The sequence below is a fragment of the Schistocerca nitens genome, chromosome 3 (genome assembly GCF_023898315.1).
Source record: "Schistocerca nitens isolate TAMUIC-IGC-003100 chromosome 3, iqSchNite1.1, whole genome shotgun sequence".
Lineage (NCBI taxonomy): Eukaryota > Metazoa > Arthropoda > Insecta > Orthoptera > Acrididae > Schistocerca > Schistocerca nitens.
The window spans coordinates 31,313,984-31,330,322 of NC_064616.1; positions in this window are offsets into that span (position 1 = coordinate 31,313,984).

Genomic DNA, 16,339 nt, shown 5'->3' on the forward strand with positions numbered 1-16,339 from the left:
AGAGAGAAATAAAGCATACTGATGCTGTTTACTGTGCTGACTGTACTTTGCACTCTCGATTACTTGCAGAACAGAAACTCTCCATGTTTCTGGGCTCCTACACCCGATGAATGTATTTATGTGATTCAGAGTGAGAAGTGGTGAATATAAACATCACAAAAGGGGTATAATATTATTGAATAAGGATAGATGAGTGCAATTGATATGGTTCATTAAGTGATTACCAAAAAAACAATAATTATAAGGCATGTAATTATGGGTTCATGCACCCATTGAACAGATAAGTTCATCTACTAGGTTCGGGTTCCTGTTCTTGGGCACGAAAATTGTGTCATTGAATGTCAAGTCGTTGAGAACAAGAAGAGAAAAACAAAACTTGATGAGAATCTAGAAACTTCCACAGTGGAAACAGAAAGTGTAAGGGACTGAGTTATAAAAGACTAAGTTGAGCGTTATTCCTGATGAGCTTTTCCTTTATGAAGGTAGAATGTACAGCACATTGCTGACATGATGGTATCACCTACTCAACCATTTATACAACAATACTGCAATTCCAAGATAACTGCTACGTATTTCTTCTTAAAACTCGACCTCTCTCTCAAAACAAACTTTATCACATGACCAAATTCGCCATATTCATCCTCTCACCATTTTGTGACTAAATTTGCTGTCTCTATAACTCCTTGGTGCTGGCATCATCAGGTCCAGATAGTTGCTTAAAACTCACAGCTATCCTTGGATATATCGCAGTGCCCTGAGACACATCATACAGTCAAATAATACTGCTTCAGTAGTCGGAAGAAAATACAATGGAAGAACAATGTCATAGAATGCACAGATTTTGAACTGAGATTTCTGCTTACTGGCGGTTAAGCTGCGGGCTAGACATGGCTTGCGTCTGACAGTGCTTGAACAGTGATCTTCAGAGAGCACAGAACACTGTTATCATGAACTGTTCTTCAACACGAAAGAGTAAAGTACATGGAATGGGCTGTGGCACAAAAACTAAAGGTGTAATGTATGTTGTGGTTAGCTGAAGTCTGTGCAGTTGTTGGCTACTTCATGCAAGATGCATGACTCTTCAGGTGTTGTTCTGTTGCAAGTTGAAAGATGAAATGGGTAGGATGGACTATGCCACAAAATTGAAAAGTTGAGGAATGACATAGACAGCTAGGGATCCGTACGATTGCCAGTCGCATCATGCAAGAAGTGTGCCCTTGCAGGTTGTCCTCTCGAAGTCAGTTGAACTAGGTGTTGTGGCCAATACTGGTTAGCGCTCACATAGAGTGACAGCAGAATTTAATGTTACTTATCAGTGGCAATAACCTCTCCCACATGAACGACCGACGGCACTTAATTGTAAGAAGGGAGGAAGATATCTAATTTGATGTGGCTGGAAAGGTAGAAAGGACCAGTACTGTCAGAACAAACTAGAAAAGCTGACAGAAGAGGAAAAACAGGATAGCTTCCACAATTCGATAGTAGAGTAAGTGATACAGGGGAGGGCAAAACATCTCAGCAGACATCATTTTTGGCTCTCAACTGGGTTGACTCCCAGCAATAGCCGATCGCTCACTTAATGTGTTACATAGGTGGAGAAAAAAAATGGAATTGCAGAGGCGCCTTCATTATTCAATGAACATCAAGGGGGGAACATAGTAAGTTGACACAAGAACCAGAGGGGATTGGTTGCCCCCTGGTTTATCTAACAAACAAGATGTACGGCCAAAATCTCTTGACCTGTGGGGGTTATTCACTCTGTTTACATGACCTACAGTAGGGAGGCATGTGGCATGTCCCTCCAAATAAGCATTCAAACACAAATGAAATAAAGCATGTATAAATCTTAAGTTACCCTTCCATAATAGTTTCTTATCTAGAACATTATCAGTAAACACTTAAATAATGGGCAATACTTGGGAACTTACTCTGGTATAATTGAAATCCCACAAAATAAATAACTACCCTCATAACTCTGGCAACAAATTAACACATGGAAACATTAGGCTCATTGACGCAAATGCTTAATTACTGGTGCTGGAAAAACTCTAGGGGACTGCCTTTGTAAAGAATTGATAATAAAAAAAGACAAAATGATTACTTAAAGTAGTATACAGACATAAGTAATTGGCAACCCGTCACAGTCACACACGTGGTGGCAAAACCGCAATAGGAACAAAAGTACAAAATACTATCTCCCTTACACAAAACTCCCTTATTCTCCAGTTATATTTAGTAGCAAAATAAGTATAAGTAGTCTCTATTATTCTCTTTACGCTCTTGTTTGTATCTCCATACTGATTGACATGTCTTTGGTATGTCTACCTACATGACTGCTGTCCTTAGGTCATACCAATGTTATTAGTAATGCGGTATAATAGTACAGTGTCAAGTTAATACTTCGTCTAGCAATGTTTTAGTTTAAAATGGTTTCACATCTCCTTCAGTTCTGAGATCGATAATTGCCATTACCCTCCTTGATATTATTAAACGTTAACCTATTTTGTACAACGTCACCTGCTTTAATTTGTACTCCTTGTCTCGCAACTATGTAATGTTGGTTGTTGGCAGCCTCCTAACCAATTGTGCTGAGTTATAATTGTTGTTCCTTTTGTTAACTCTCTCACCTACCTGCTCCCTAATACTTGTTGACGACAGTTCGACGATACTGGTTGCCTCTTGATGATGTCGACATAACTTACCTGCCAATGTTTTTGTTTTTTAATAAAATTAGAGTCCATTTTCCATGTGTAGAGTGTATAGGAAGGGAGGTAATTTTTTAGTGTTGAAAATGTGCATAAAGTTATACAAAATATTCGCCGTATAGTGGTTAAGAATTCTATGTTGAGGATCAGTGCTGTTTGAGGCACTAAGATGCGGCAGACATTGCACTCACAAGATTGCAGAGTGCTGACATTATAGTTATGGCTGGATCTAACCGGTGTGGGAGCAGTGCTGGTATCCATGGCCACAGGATCCGTCCTACTGGCAGAGCGTTGCATGCTAAATAACTCCGGAATAATTCTCTGCGAAAGGTGGGTTCAGTGCTTGTTTTATAGTACTAACGGTGACTGCCAATGTAACTCATATACCTAATATCGTTGATAGAGGCATAGATGACTTCTCAAGTAACTCTTTGCAGGTCATGGGTTCAATGCTAGTAGGAGCTGTCTCTTTCCCAACTGAAGTATGTGGCAGTTTTATATTTTACTTTGACTATTATTCTGTTGAAAGTTACTTGTATGGTGTTGAATTGGAGCTTTTATCTCTCCCTTCTTTACAACTCGTGATTAGTATGTACATAAAACACTCTCAATGATACTGTTGCGACAGATTAAAGTTTAATTTCAGTAGTAGTAGTATTAGCGAGGATAAAAATAGTCTCATATAAGGTGTAGATATTTCATGTACTTCTTGCTTTTGCTAACGTATATCGTAGCCATCATTGTATACTGCACTAGGTGACACGGCTTAGACACTTTGGGAATGCAGGGGTGTGTGCTTCCTTAGCCATCATTTCTCTTGCCTGTGGCTGGATACAAAACAGATGGCTGGGCTTAGTCCCAATGAGGGGTGGGGCAGTGGTGGAGAGCAGAAAAGGGCCTTTGTATGTGGAGGCTGGGTAGCTTTCCTTGCTACGCACTGAGTTAAGTTCCTCTGGGCAGTTACTAAATTTCTTCTAGGCTTACCTTATGTCATTCACAACATTTATTCATAGGAGCCTTCTTTTCAAGGGACTCAAATAACTTAATCATTAATATTCATGGAACTATCACGATTCATTTACTCACTTAGAAACTCTGTTCTTCCAAAATGTATGTAATTGATAGGTTTTATACTTTTGCATGAGTTGTGATGATGACTTGACTCTCTTAAATATTGTTTACTGGTACTTGAAACTTGAATCTAACAACTTCTGAAATTGACACTGGGGTATGCAGTTAGCACTGTTATTCTGGATTGGTACTAACTCGTTTTTACTCTACTTTTCTCTATTTTATGATGGCATTTCAAACTCAATCCTTTTGGTTGATGTGTTTCCCACACAGTGGTCACTTTACTGAATAAATATCATGGCAAGGGTTGGCTTCCTTGAACGCCATATAGATCTGTTTATGAACCACGAGAGTGGCAATACAACATAGCTGGAGACTGATTTGAGACCCCAACATCTCCTATTTTGGTGGATTAGGCAGTAGAACACACAGAGTGAGAATCAAGTAATCTTTTATATGTCAAATGGAATGACACATCACATGTTGATTTAGTGAAGAGCAAACAGGAACAGCTGTTAGAGCTTTGGCATAAATCATGTTAGTAACATGTATTTGTAACTGCCATTAGCATAATATCAGTGAGAACCTGCCATCCTCTACTTACAGTTTGGGATACACCACATTACGCGTATGTTCATGCTAAGAGTTCAGACACCCATAATAACAATGTTAAAAAGAGAAAAAACAATTCAAACTCCAGGCTAGAGAGACAGTGGCTTCAATTAACAAGAATACCTATGTTCAAGTTGAACATAAAACATGTTACTTTAAAAGTAAAAGGAGTCCTCCCTAAGTGCTATTTTATTATTTCTTAATATGCTGCTGGAGAGACAACAAGGTAGGTGTTCATAATACTAGTTCATAATACTACATGTTTTTGTATACCAAATGCAAAAGAGAAAGTTGTGTGGTTAATGTCAGGAAAGATAGCCACACGCAGGATGTTTACAAACCGCAAGTGTTTCCCTCCCCACCATGTGAGCGTCCATTAGGATTCCACCCCTCCTCACTGCCTTGTGACGCGGTACCCCTCACTCCCCTCTCTCCTCCCCACAGGCCACATGCCTTTGCTGCGCTGGAGTAAGCCCCCACACTACGCTTCCATACATTCCATCACATGGTTGCAATGTAACCAACAGACCCAAAGAAGATAGTTATAAAAATAAACTCACCAGCCTAATATTGCCCTACAGATTCTACTGATTTTACTCTAGGATAGAAATCTATTTGTGTCACTTATTTAAATTTTCAGTATGAAAAAAAAGTTTTTTTTTTTTTTTTTTTTTTTTTTTTTTTTTTTTTGTAAATACTGCCTAATCCACCAAAATAGGAGATGTTGGGGTCTCAAATCAGTCTCCAGCTATGTTGTATTGCCACTCTCGTGGTTCATAAACAGATCTATATGGCGTTCAAGGAAGCCAACCCTTGCCATGATATTTATTCAGTAAAGTGACCACTGTGTGGGAAACACATCAACCAAAAGGATTGAGTTTGAAATGCCATCATAAAATAGAGAAAAGTAGAGTAAAAACGAGTTAGTACCAATCCAGAATAACAGTGCTAACTGCATACCCCAGTGTCAATTTCAGAAGTTGTTAGATTCAAGTTTCAAGTACCAGTAAACAATATTTAAGAGAGTCAAGTCATCATCACAACTCATGCAAAAGTATAAAACCTATCAATTACATACATTTTGGAAGAACAGAGTTTCTAAGTGAGTAAATGAATCGTGATAGTTCCATGAATATTAATGATTAAGTTATTTGAGTCCCTTGAAAAGAAGGCTCCTATGAATAAATGTTGTGAATGACATAAGGTAAGCCTAGAAGAAATTTAGTAACTGCCCAGAGGAACTTAACTCAGTGCGTAGCAAGGAAAGCTACCCAGCCTCCACATACAAAGGCCCTTTTCTGCTCTCCACCACTGCCCCACCCCTCATTGGGACTAAGCCCAGCCATCTGTTTTGTATCCAGCCACAGGCAAGAGAAATGATGGCTAAGGAAGCACACACCCCTGCATTCCCAAAGTGTCTAAGCCGTGTCACCTAGTGCAGTATACAATGATGGCTACGATATACGTTAGCAAAAGCAAGAAGTACATGAAATATCTACACCTTATATGAGACTATTTTTATCCTCGCTAATACTACTACTACTGAAATTAAACTTTAATCTGTCGCAACAGTATCATTGAGAGTGTTTTATGTACATACTAATCACGAGTTGTAAAGAAGGGAGAGATAAAAGCTCCAATTCAACACCATACAAGTAACTTTCAACAGAATAATAGTCAAAGTAAAATATAAAACTGCCACATACTTCAGTTGGGAAAGAGACAGCTCCTACTAGCATTGAACCCATGACCTGCAAAGAGTTACTTGAGAAGTCATCTATGCCTCTATCAACGATATTAGGTATATGAGTTACATTGGCAGTCACCGTTAGTACTATAAAACAAGCACTGAACCCACCTTTCGCAGAGAATTATTCCGGAGTTATTTAGCATGCAACGCTCTGCCAGTAGGACGGATCCTGTGGCCATGGATACCAGCACTGCTCCCACACCGGTTAGATCCAGCCATAACTATAATGTCAGCACTCTGCAATCTTGTGAGTGCATGTCTGCCGCATCTTAGTGCCTCAAACAGCACTGATCCTCAACATAGAATTCTTAACCACTATACGGCGAATATTTTGTATAACTTTATGCACATTTTCAACACTAAAAAATTACCTCCCTTCCTATACACTCTACACATGGAAAATGGACTCTAATTTTATTAAAAAACAAAAACATTGGCAGGTAAGTTATGTCGACATCATCAAGAGGCAACCAGTATCGTCGAACTGTCGTCAACAAGTATTAGGGAGCAGGTAGGTGAGAGAGTTAACAAAAGGAACAACAATTATAACTCAGCACAATTGGTTAGGAGGCTGCCAACAACCAACATTACATAGTTGCGAGACAAGGAGTACAAATTAAAGCAGGTGACGTTGTACAAAATAGGTTAACGTTTAATAATATCAAGGAGGGTAATGGCAATTATCGATCTCAGAACTGAAGGAGATGTGAAACCATTTTAAACTAAAACATTGCTAGACGAAGTATTAACTTGACACTGTACTATTATACCGCATTACTAATAACATTGGTATGACCTAAGGACAGCAGTCATGTAGGTAGACATACCAAAGACATGTCAATCAGTATGGAGATACAAACAAGAGCGTAAAGAGAATAATAGAGACTACTTATACTTATTTTGCTACTAAATATAACTGGAGAATAAGGGAGTTTTGTGTAAGGGAGATAGTATTTTGTACTTTTGTTCCTATTGCAGTTTTGCCACCACGTGTGTGACTGTGACGGGTTGCCAATTACTTATGTCTGTATACTACTTTAAGTAATCATTTTGTCTTTTTTTATTATCAATTCTTTACAAAGGCAGTCCCCTAGAGTTTTTCCAGCACCAGTAATTAAGCATTTGCGTCAATGAGCCTAATGTTTCCATGTGTTAATTTGTTGCCAGAGTTATGAGGGTAGTTATTTATTTTGTGGGATTTCAATTATACCAGAGTAAGTTCCCAAGTATTGCCCATTATTTAAGTGTTTACTGATAATGTTCTAGATAAGAAACTATTATGGAAGGGTAACTTAAGATTTATACATGCTTTATTTCATTTGTGTTTGAATGCTTATTTGGAGGGACATGCCACATGCCTCCCTACTGTAGGTCATGTAAACAGAGTGAATAACCCCCACAGGTCAAGAGATTTTGGCCGTACATCTTGTTTGTTAGATAAACCAGGGGGCAACCAATCCCCTCTGGTTCTTGTGTCAACTTACTATGTTCCCCCCTTGATGTTCATTGAATAATGAAGGCGCCTCTGCAATTCCATTTTTTTTCTCCACCTATGTAACACATTAAGTGAGCGATCGGCTATTGCTGGGAGTCAACCCAGTTGAGAGCCAAAAATGATGTCTGCTGAGAGGTTTTGCCCTCCCCTGTATCACTTACTCTACTATCGAATTGTGGAAGCTATCCTGTTTTTCCTCTTCTGTCAGCTTTTCTAGTTTGTTCTGACAGTACTGGTCCTTTCTACCTTTCCAGCCACATCAAATTAGATATCTTCCTCCCTTCTTACAATTAAGTGCCGTCGGTCGTTCATGTGGGAGAGGTTATTGCCACTGATAAGTAACATTAAATTCTGCTGTCACTCTATGTGAGCGCTAACCAGTATTGGCCACAACACCTAGTTCAACTGACTTCGAGAGGACAACCTGCAAGGGCACACTTCTTGCATGATGCGACTGGCAATCGTACGGATCCCTAGCTGTCTATGTCATTCCTCAACTTTTCAATTTTGTGGCATAGTCCATCCTACCCATTTCATCTTTCAACTTGCAACAGAACAACACCTGAAGAGTCATGCATCTTGCATGAAGTAGCCAACAACTGCACAGACTTCAGCTAACCACAACATACATTACACCTTTAGTTTTTGTGCCACAGCCCATTCCATGTACTTTACTCTTTCGTGTTGAAGAACAGTTCATGATAACAGTGTTCTGTGCTCTCTGAAGATCACTGTTCAAGCACTGTCAGACGCAAGCCATGTCTAGCCCGCAGCTTAACCGCCAGTAAGCAGAAATCTCAGTTCAAAATCTGTGCATTCTATGACATTGTTCTTCCATTGTATTTTCTTCCGACTACTGAAGCAGTATTATTTGACTGTATGATGTGTCTCAGGGCACTGCGATATATCCAAGGATAGCTGTGAGTTTTAAGCAACTATCTGGACCTGATGATGCCAGCACCAAGGAGTTATAGAGACAGCAAATTTAGTCACAAAATGGTGAGAGGATGAATATGGCGAATTTGGTCATGTGATAAAGTTTGTTTTGAGAGAGAGGTCGAGTTTTAAGAAGAAATACGTAGCAGTTATCTTGGAATTGCAGTATTGTTGTATAAATGGTTGAGTAGGTGATACCATCATGTCAGCAATGTGCTGTACATTCTACCTTCATAAAGGAAAAGCTCATCAGGAATAACGCTCAACTTAGTCTTTTATAACTCAGTCCCTTACACTTTCTGTTTCCACTGTGGAAGTTTCTAGATTCTCATCAAGTTTTGTTTTTCTCTTCTTGTTCTCAACGACTTGACATTCAATGACACAATTTTCGTGCCCAAGAACAGGAACCCGAACCTAGTAGATGAACTTATCTGTTCAATGGGTGCATGAACCCATAATTACATGCCTTATAATTATTGTTTTTTTGGTAATCACTTAATGAACCATATCAATTGCACTCATCTATCCTTATTCAATAATATTATACCCCTTTTGTGATGTTTATATTCACCACTTCTCACTCTGAATCACATAAATACATTCATCGGGTGTAGGAGCCCAGAAACATGGAGAGTTTCTGTTCTGCAAGTAATCGAGAGTGCAAAGTACAGTCAGCACAGTAAACAGCATCAGTATGCTTTATTTCTCTCTCGTTCTTAGACCCGCTGCTTACTTCCTGCGTAGCACAGTGACATAGTGCGAGAATCAGCCTTGAAGTCATCTACCGCGCGCTGCTCTGACATAGCTGCTGTTCTGACCCCCCACCCACATTATTAGTGCTACCACCATCAACTTTGATGTCGAACACTTTGTATACTGTGTAGTACACAGCTCAATGGCCATTGATTTGAAAAACTGCTGACCTAACTCATTGCTCAGCAAATACTTGACCTTCACTTCTGCGAATACGTTTGTTCCCTAATATAAGGGGAGAACAGCACTTCTTGTAACCTTCAGTCACCTCTTTCGAACCGTGTCTGCAAGTACTATTGGTGTGCACATTCTATCTTTGCTCACTACTCTACACTCAAGGAAATAAAACAAATGATTGTCATTTTTTTCTGTCGTTCATGCAACGTATTTTCACCATTCTGGACTGCCAGAATGATTTCAGACCATCGTTTATTTCCAGATTTTGGACATTTGCAATTACATGGATGCAAGTGCTCCACTACCTGCCCTATTACATTTGCCACTTCATTGTCCTCAACTATCGCCTCATCATGAAGAGGATACTTCTGCTGTCAGCTATTTGTATGGTTTCCAGTGCCCCTCCATGTACGAACCATCCTTTGGTGTCAGGCATCATGTTTGAGAAACCCGAAAATCTATGGTATGCCCCACATCATCTAGTGATTAACACAATACTTGATACTATGTCCCTCATAAAGAAAGAGTTAGCATTGCAACAAACTGCCGATCAAATGTTAGGATATGAATCATTGCTTGTACAAATGGGTCAGAAGAAAGCTTTACTGGTATTACATGATCTTAGGCAAAATATTGATCACCTTCAATGCGAACTGCATCATATAGTTTCAACTGTACCAGCCCCACGTGTAAAACGAGCCGGGTTCGACGCCGGAGGCGCCATACTCAAAACTGTGTTCGGAGTCCCCGATCATAAAGAGCCCAACATTAGAATAAAGAAATTAGACAAATTGACACATTTACTCAACAGAACCATGAGATGTTATTATGCCAACAAGTACGATTAACGCACATTGAAGACAATCTGTTATCAGGCACTAGGCAAATATGCAGTGTTACAGCTATGATACTCCACCAATATGAATCTTTTAAGAACTCTGTACAATGAGACTTTGTGCCTATACAAGCCGAGATATCCCACCTTACACTAAACCTTCAAGCATCTGAAACCATACCAATGCTATAACATAATGTGCAGACTACCCATCTGCTACTTGTCAATTTACATGTCACAATACAACTAGGATTGTGTGGAATTCTGAGTTCAGAACTTTTACCTCCCAAACAATTTATTCAAGTAGTGCAGACTGTTTGCCCCTGTCATTGTGTTTAGTGTTGCCTGAACATGAAGCCATGTTACCCGATTATTATGCTATGGCTAGGACTCAGTTATTAAAATACACCAACACCCTATAGTTCCATATCTTGCCTGTTTGTATTGTCAATTTGAGTGTTACAAGATACATGTGTTCCCTGTTGTGTGGTCAGCAACCAGACAGTATACACGCTGGAATACGGCAGACATTCTAGTCATTAGTCCGGATCACCAAAAATATTCTACGATGTCTCAAAATCAATTGAATGAATGCATACATGTTCATATTCTCATGTGCCTTGAAATCGTCCTTCAAAACCATCCTATGGGATGTGAGATTAGCCTTTTCTTGGGAAAGCGTCAAATCACCACCCTGTTCAACAACTGTCATTTCCTAGTGGAACCCTGCTTTAAAATCATTAGCACAAACCTCCTGTATGCATTAGACCAACCTACGATATTAACACTTCTTTGCTATGAACATAATTTCCAGTCACAAACATACGAGATACAAATCTCAAACGGCGGATTTTTAGCAAACAGTTCCTATTGTGATGTTAACACACCACTTGTAACCTTTCATGCCAGTATGGCTTACTCTGTCAGTATTCGTGCCCCTTTACCTACATTTCTTCTACCTGAAATTTCATTTGTGGTTCCTTTGTCAACTGAATTGCCTGTTTTATCTAATATATTGAATGATCACCTTTTAACGTCAATCAATGACCTTTTAAAACACAAGAGAGGACAAATTTCTTACGATTGCCTGTTAGCGCCATTTAAGTGAATGGCAGACAGCCACTAATCTACATACAACTATTGTACCCATTGTCACAGTAATCCAAGTCACTGCTATTTTTATTATTGTACTGATATGGATATTGTATAAAAAGGGATTTTGCGAACTGTTACGACTGTACCCTCCAATAGTTCCAGGACCCCAGAGCCTCATGGCGGATATCAGCAATGATTCAAAAGAAAAGCCTATCAAGGCATGTGCCCTCCTTTAATTTTTAGAGTTCAACTGTGTTATTAATTAATGTGAAAACTGGTGCAGCATAGTGAAGTGCTCCCCTAGGTTAATCCCCTTTTAAATGTGTGTGAAACGTGTGAACCTTCCCTCATACTCCACTGCGCTGAGTTCCAGTGGACAGGTCTGGCCACCGCCACACCCCCTTCTAGCCGCCAGCTTGGGCGCTGCCTGCCGAGGACAACACAACGCCCCGTGTCATGCCACTCAGCCTTGCATTGTAACTTCTGTGGTGATACGTATATGCTTTTAAATTCATTTAAGAAATAAAGATGCTTGGCGTGTACTCATGATTCAAACTATTACCTTCCAATGTGTTTTATTCATGCTTGTTAACTCATGTAATTTTGTTTTGATGTTTTATAATATTTATTCCTTGTTCTTGTGTAAACATAATATTGTTGTAGTGTGTAAACCCTTTTGTGACCCCTAAGAGGTCTTCAAAGTCTCTACTCCCACTCATAGTTTAAAGCCCCTGCCATCTTCCATGGAAACCTTTAACAATCAAACAATGTCTATTTTGTCTTTGCAAACTAAAATTGTCAACATTTAAATAACAATTTCATTGAGCAAAATCACATACGTTTTCCACTCCCATGGAAGGGGGAGGAGTGTAAGGTTGAGCCAGATAGTAGGGGATTCTATCTCTATTTTCTTAGAAAAAGTTTATTTCATTTTCTTGTTATGGTCAAACATTAGCCGGCAGCTTCAGCTGCCTGTAATTTTCTTGTCCCATGGTCTGGCAGCAGCAAGTCAGCACCGAGGTGGGCAATCTGAATCACGCGCCTCCCTCATGTGCTGACAAGGTAACGCCACTTAGGCGTAGCTGACCAGGCCACGCTTTGCAACTTTCCATGCCACCCCTGAAATTTTCTCGGCTCCTGACCAATCAGGACGGAGCAAGCCGCGTGATCGTGCTGGAGATACCCTGCCGCCTGTCAGCTGAAACACTCTACCATCACATGCCCTGTAGCTGTGAACATCATCTTGTCTTCCCAGTGCTGTGGTGCTGAGGACTTTGTTTCTGTAGCTGCCATGCCATTTTGACTTGTCCGAATGGCAGCCACCACTTTTCTTTAACTTTGCCTAAGTTTGCTGCGAACTATGTTACGCCCACCACTACATCTTGGCTCACCCTCGCCTCCCCAGGCCTGGCTCATGTTGCCCATTTGAATTCGCATCTGTTGGTTTTTCTGCCAATAAATGGTCTCATTTCAAAAAAGGTGTTGGGATAATTTCTTTCAACAAGTTCGCCCATCGCCTTAGCCACTCTTTAACAGAGTCGTTCCTGCACACTATGTTATATTGGTCAGAGAAACCATTAGAGGTGCTCCAAACTCAAAACCTAACTTTCCTGGTAAAGCCTTGAATCTAGACATTCTACACTCAGTAGATGAACGTTTAGTGACACAAAAAGGAGGAATCACACCAGAGCAAATGCTCGAGCTCATGCACAAATATCATGATAGACAACATCACAACTCAAGAACTGTAAGTGTTACATCTTTCAGTTCTGTAGTGATCCTGACTGCAATTAGTGCAATCTACTTTTGCTTTAGACAGTCAGTACATTGTTCAGAGTCACATGTACCCCAAATGCATGTTAACTGGTTTGTTAATAGAGCTAAGGTTTAATAAGTGATTATGTGTTGAACCATTGAATAAACTTTTAAATGTAAAATTGTGTTAGCATGTAAGTAATGACTTCAACAAACATCAATATAATTGATCCACTGGACTGAACATAGAATATAATATTATAAGATTCAGAGTCAATACAAGGGTAATGTGATTCAGCTTCAAGAGAGTGAAAGGATAATTAAATTGTACAGTGTATAATTTTTGATGTCATTCATGTATGATGAGACTATTACAGAGATACTCAATCCAGAGAAATTCTAGGAGAATTTTCTAAAGGAAGGGGGAAATGTTGTACCATTGAATAGTATTCCAGGTGGACATTACAAAATGATCAAAGTTTTTCTCTGCGAATGCAGAAGCAGTGCAGAATGAGTCTATGGTGTCACCGCCAGACACCACACTTGCTAGGTGGTAGCCTTTAATCGGCCGCGGTCCGTTAGTATATGTCGGACCCGCGTGTCACCACAATCAGTGATTGCAGACCGAGCGCTGCCACATGGCAGGTCTAGTCTAGAGAGACTCCCTAGCACTCACCCCAGTTGTACAGCCGATGTGACTTACCGAACGAAAGCGCTGGCAGGTCGATAGACACACAAACAAACACAAACACACACACAAAATTCAAGCTTTCGCAACAAACTGTTGCCTCATCAGGAAAGAGGGAAGGAGAGGGAACGACGAAAGGATGTGGGTTTTAAGGGAGAGGGTAAGAAGTCATTCCAATCCCGGGAGCGGAAAGACTTACCTTAGGGGGAAAAAAAGGACGGGTATACACTCGCGCGCACACACACACACACACACACACACACACACACACACACACACATATCCATCCACACATATATATTTATATGTATATGTATATGTGTGGATGGATATGTGTGTGTGTGCGAGTGTATACCCGTCCTTTTTTCCCCCTAAGGTAAGTCTTTCCGCTCCCGGGATTGGAATGACTCCTTACCCTCTCCCTTAAAACCCACATCCTTTCCTCTTTCCCTCTCCTTCCCTCTTTCCTGATGAGGCAACAGTTTGTTGCGAAAGCTTGAATTCTGTGTGTATGTTTGTGTTTGTTTGTGTGTCTGTCGACCTGCCAGCACTTTCATTTGGTAAGTCACATCATCTTTGTTTTTAGATATATTTTTCCTACGTGGAATGTTTCCCTCTATTATATATATCATGACTGCTATGCTAGATATATGATAGCAGTAGCAGAATGGCCACACAGTCTTCCTCAAATATACATTCTGTAAATGTACAAAACAGGGTTTTCTAAGAACTATGTCATCTTTCATCAAAGAACTGCCATTGAAAGTTCCCAAGCATTTTGTTACCTTTTCATGTGAGCTACACCAACATGTTACAGTCCTAGTAGTGTGTGTCTGAATTTGTTTGAAGTCCACTGTGATGCCAACTTGATCATGTCTCAAATGGAGTATCATACTCTAGAGTTCCTATACACATTCACTGCATTTCCACAGAACCTTTACAACAAATCTGCCTTCTATTTGCCTTCCCTAATACTGATTTTACATGGTCATCCCATTTCATATCGCATCTTGGTATTATTGCTAAATACACTGCCTGAGAAAATAATTAAAGAACAAAGAAGACATGATCAGATGTCAGTGTAACTTATACACAAAAAGACCATTAGCAAGCATGTAAGTGATTAGAGTTGCAATTTTCTGTGACAAGTAGAACACCCACCAGAGTGTGTTAGTGTTCATCATGTTTAATGTTGTTACAAGGCCTGATAGAGTATATAAGGGATGACAACAGCATCAGATGTTGAGTGATCACTGTGAAGGACTGGGAGATGCTACATACTTTCATGAGAGTGCATTATCATCACCCGACAGAGTTTGAAAGGGGATTCATTGTGGGATTCCAATTGGCTGGCTGGACAAATTTTGCAATATCCCAATCTGTGGGGCATACAGATGTGACTGTAGCCCAACATCAGACTGCACGGAAACTTGAGAGTAGGTACAATTCAGGCCGGCCATATCTGACCACCCCAAGGGAGGACCACCGCATTGTTCACCGACCACGTAATGCCTTCGTGTCTGCACCTTCTATCCAAAAACCAGTATTTGACTCTCTGCAACATTCTGAATCATCCTGCAACAGCGGACAGTCTAGGGAATTTCTGTTGTCCTGTATATGGGCCATCATTAATACCACAACATAAACAGCTGCATACAAATTGGTGTCACTAATGGGAAACATGGACTCAAGATGAATGGCATCTTATTCAGCAATTAATTGCAATTCTGTACTATCCCTACTGACCATCATCAGCGAATATGGCAGCAACCTGGAGATTGGTCCCTTCTTCCAGTGTTTTCGAGAGGGACAGTGGTGTTACTCTTGGTGTTATGGTGTGGGGAGCCATTGGGTATCACTTCAGATCACAGCTGATAGTGATTGAGGGAACTCTGACGGCACAACAGTATGTTACAGACATCCTGCATTTTCACTTGTTGCTACTCACGTGACAGCATCATGCTGCCATTTTTCAACAGGGCAATTCGTAGAGAGACACATGAAGTGGCTTTACGACACCCTTTCCAACAGAATCAGTGCGTGCATCTGGACCACAGTTGGTGCAACATCCTACTGATAGTGGGTTGATATTGCTACACAGTTTATGATGTTGCTGAGCACCAGTCATACTATATTTTTTAAAGGAACATACCACATTTTGACTGTTTTGTTGTTTATTTAAGTACAAGCCAGGTTTCAGCCTTTTATGCCATTTTCAACTATTTGATTTTATGTCTTTAATATATATTGCAGGACACTTGACAACATGTTAAGTGATTTGCAATAGATGTTAAAGACATAAAATCAAATACTTGAAAGTGGCATAAAAGCCTGTTTAGCAATAAACAATAAAACTGTCAGATGGCAGTGTGTTCCTTTGAAAAAATGATACTGGTAAGTTGTTTGTAAATTTAACTCGATTTTGTGATCTCTGTAATAACATCATGTACAATCTCGACCCATCGAA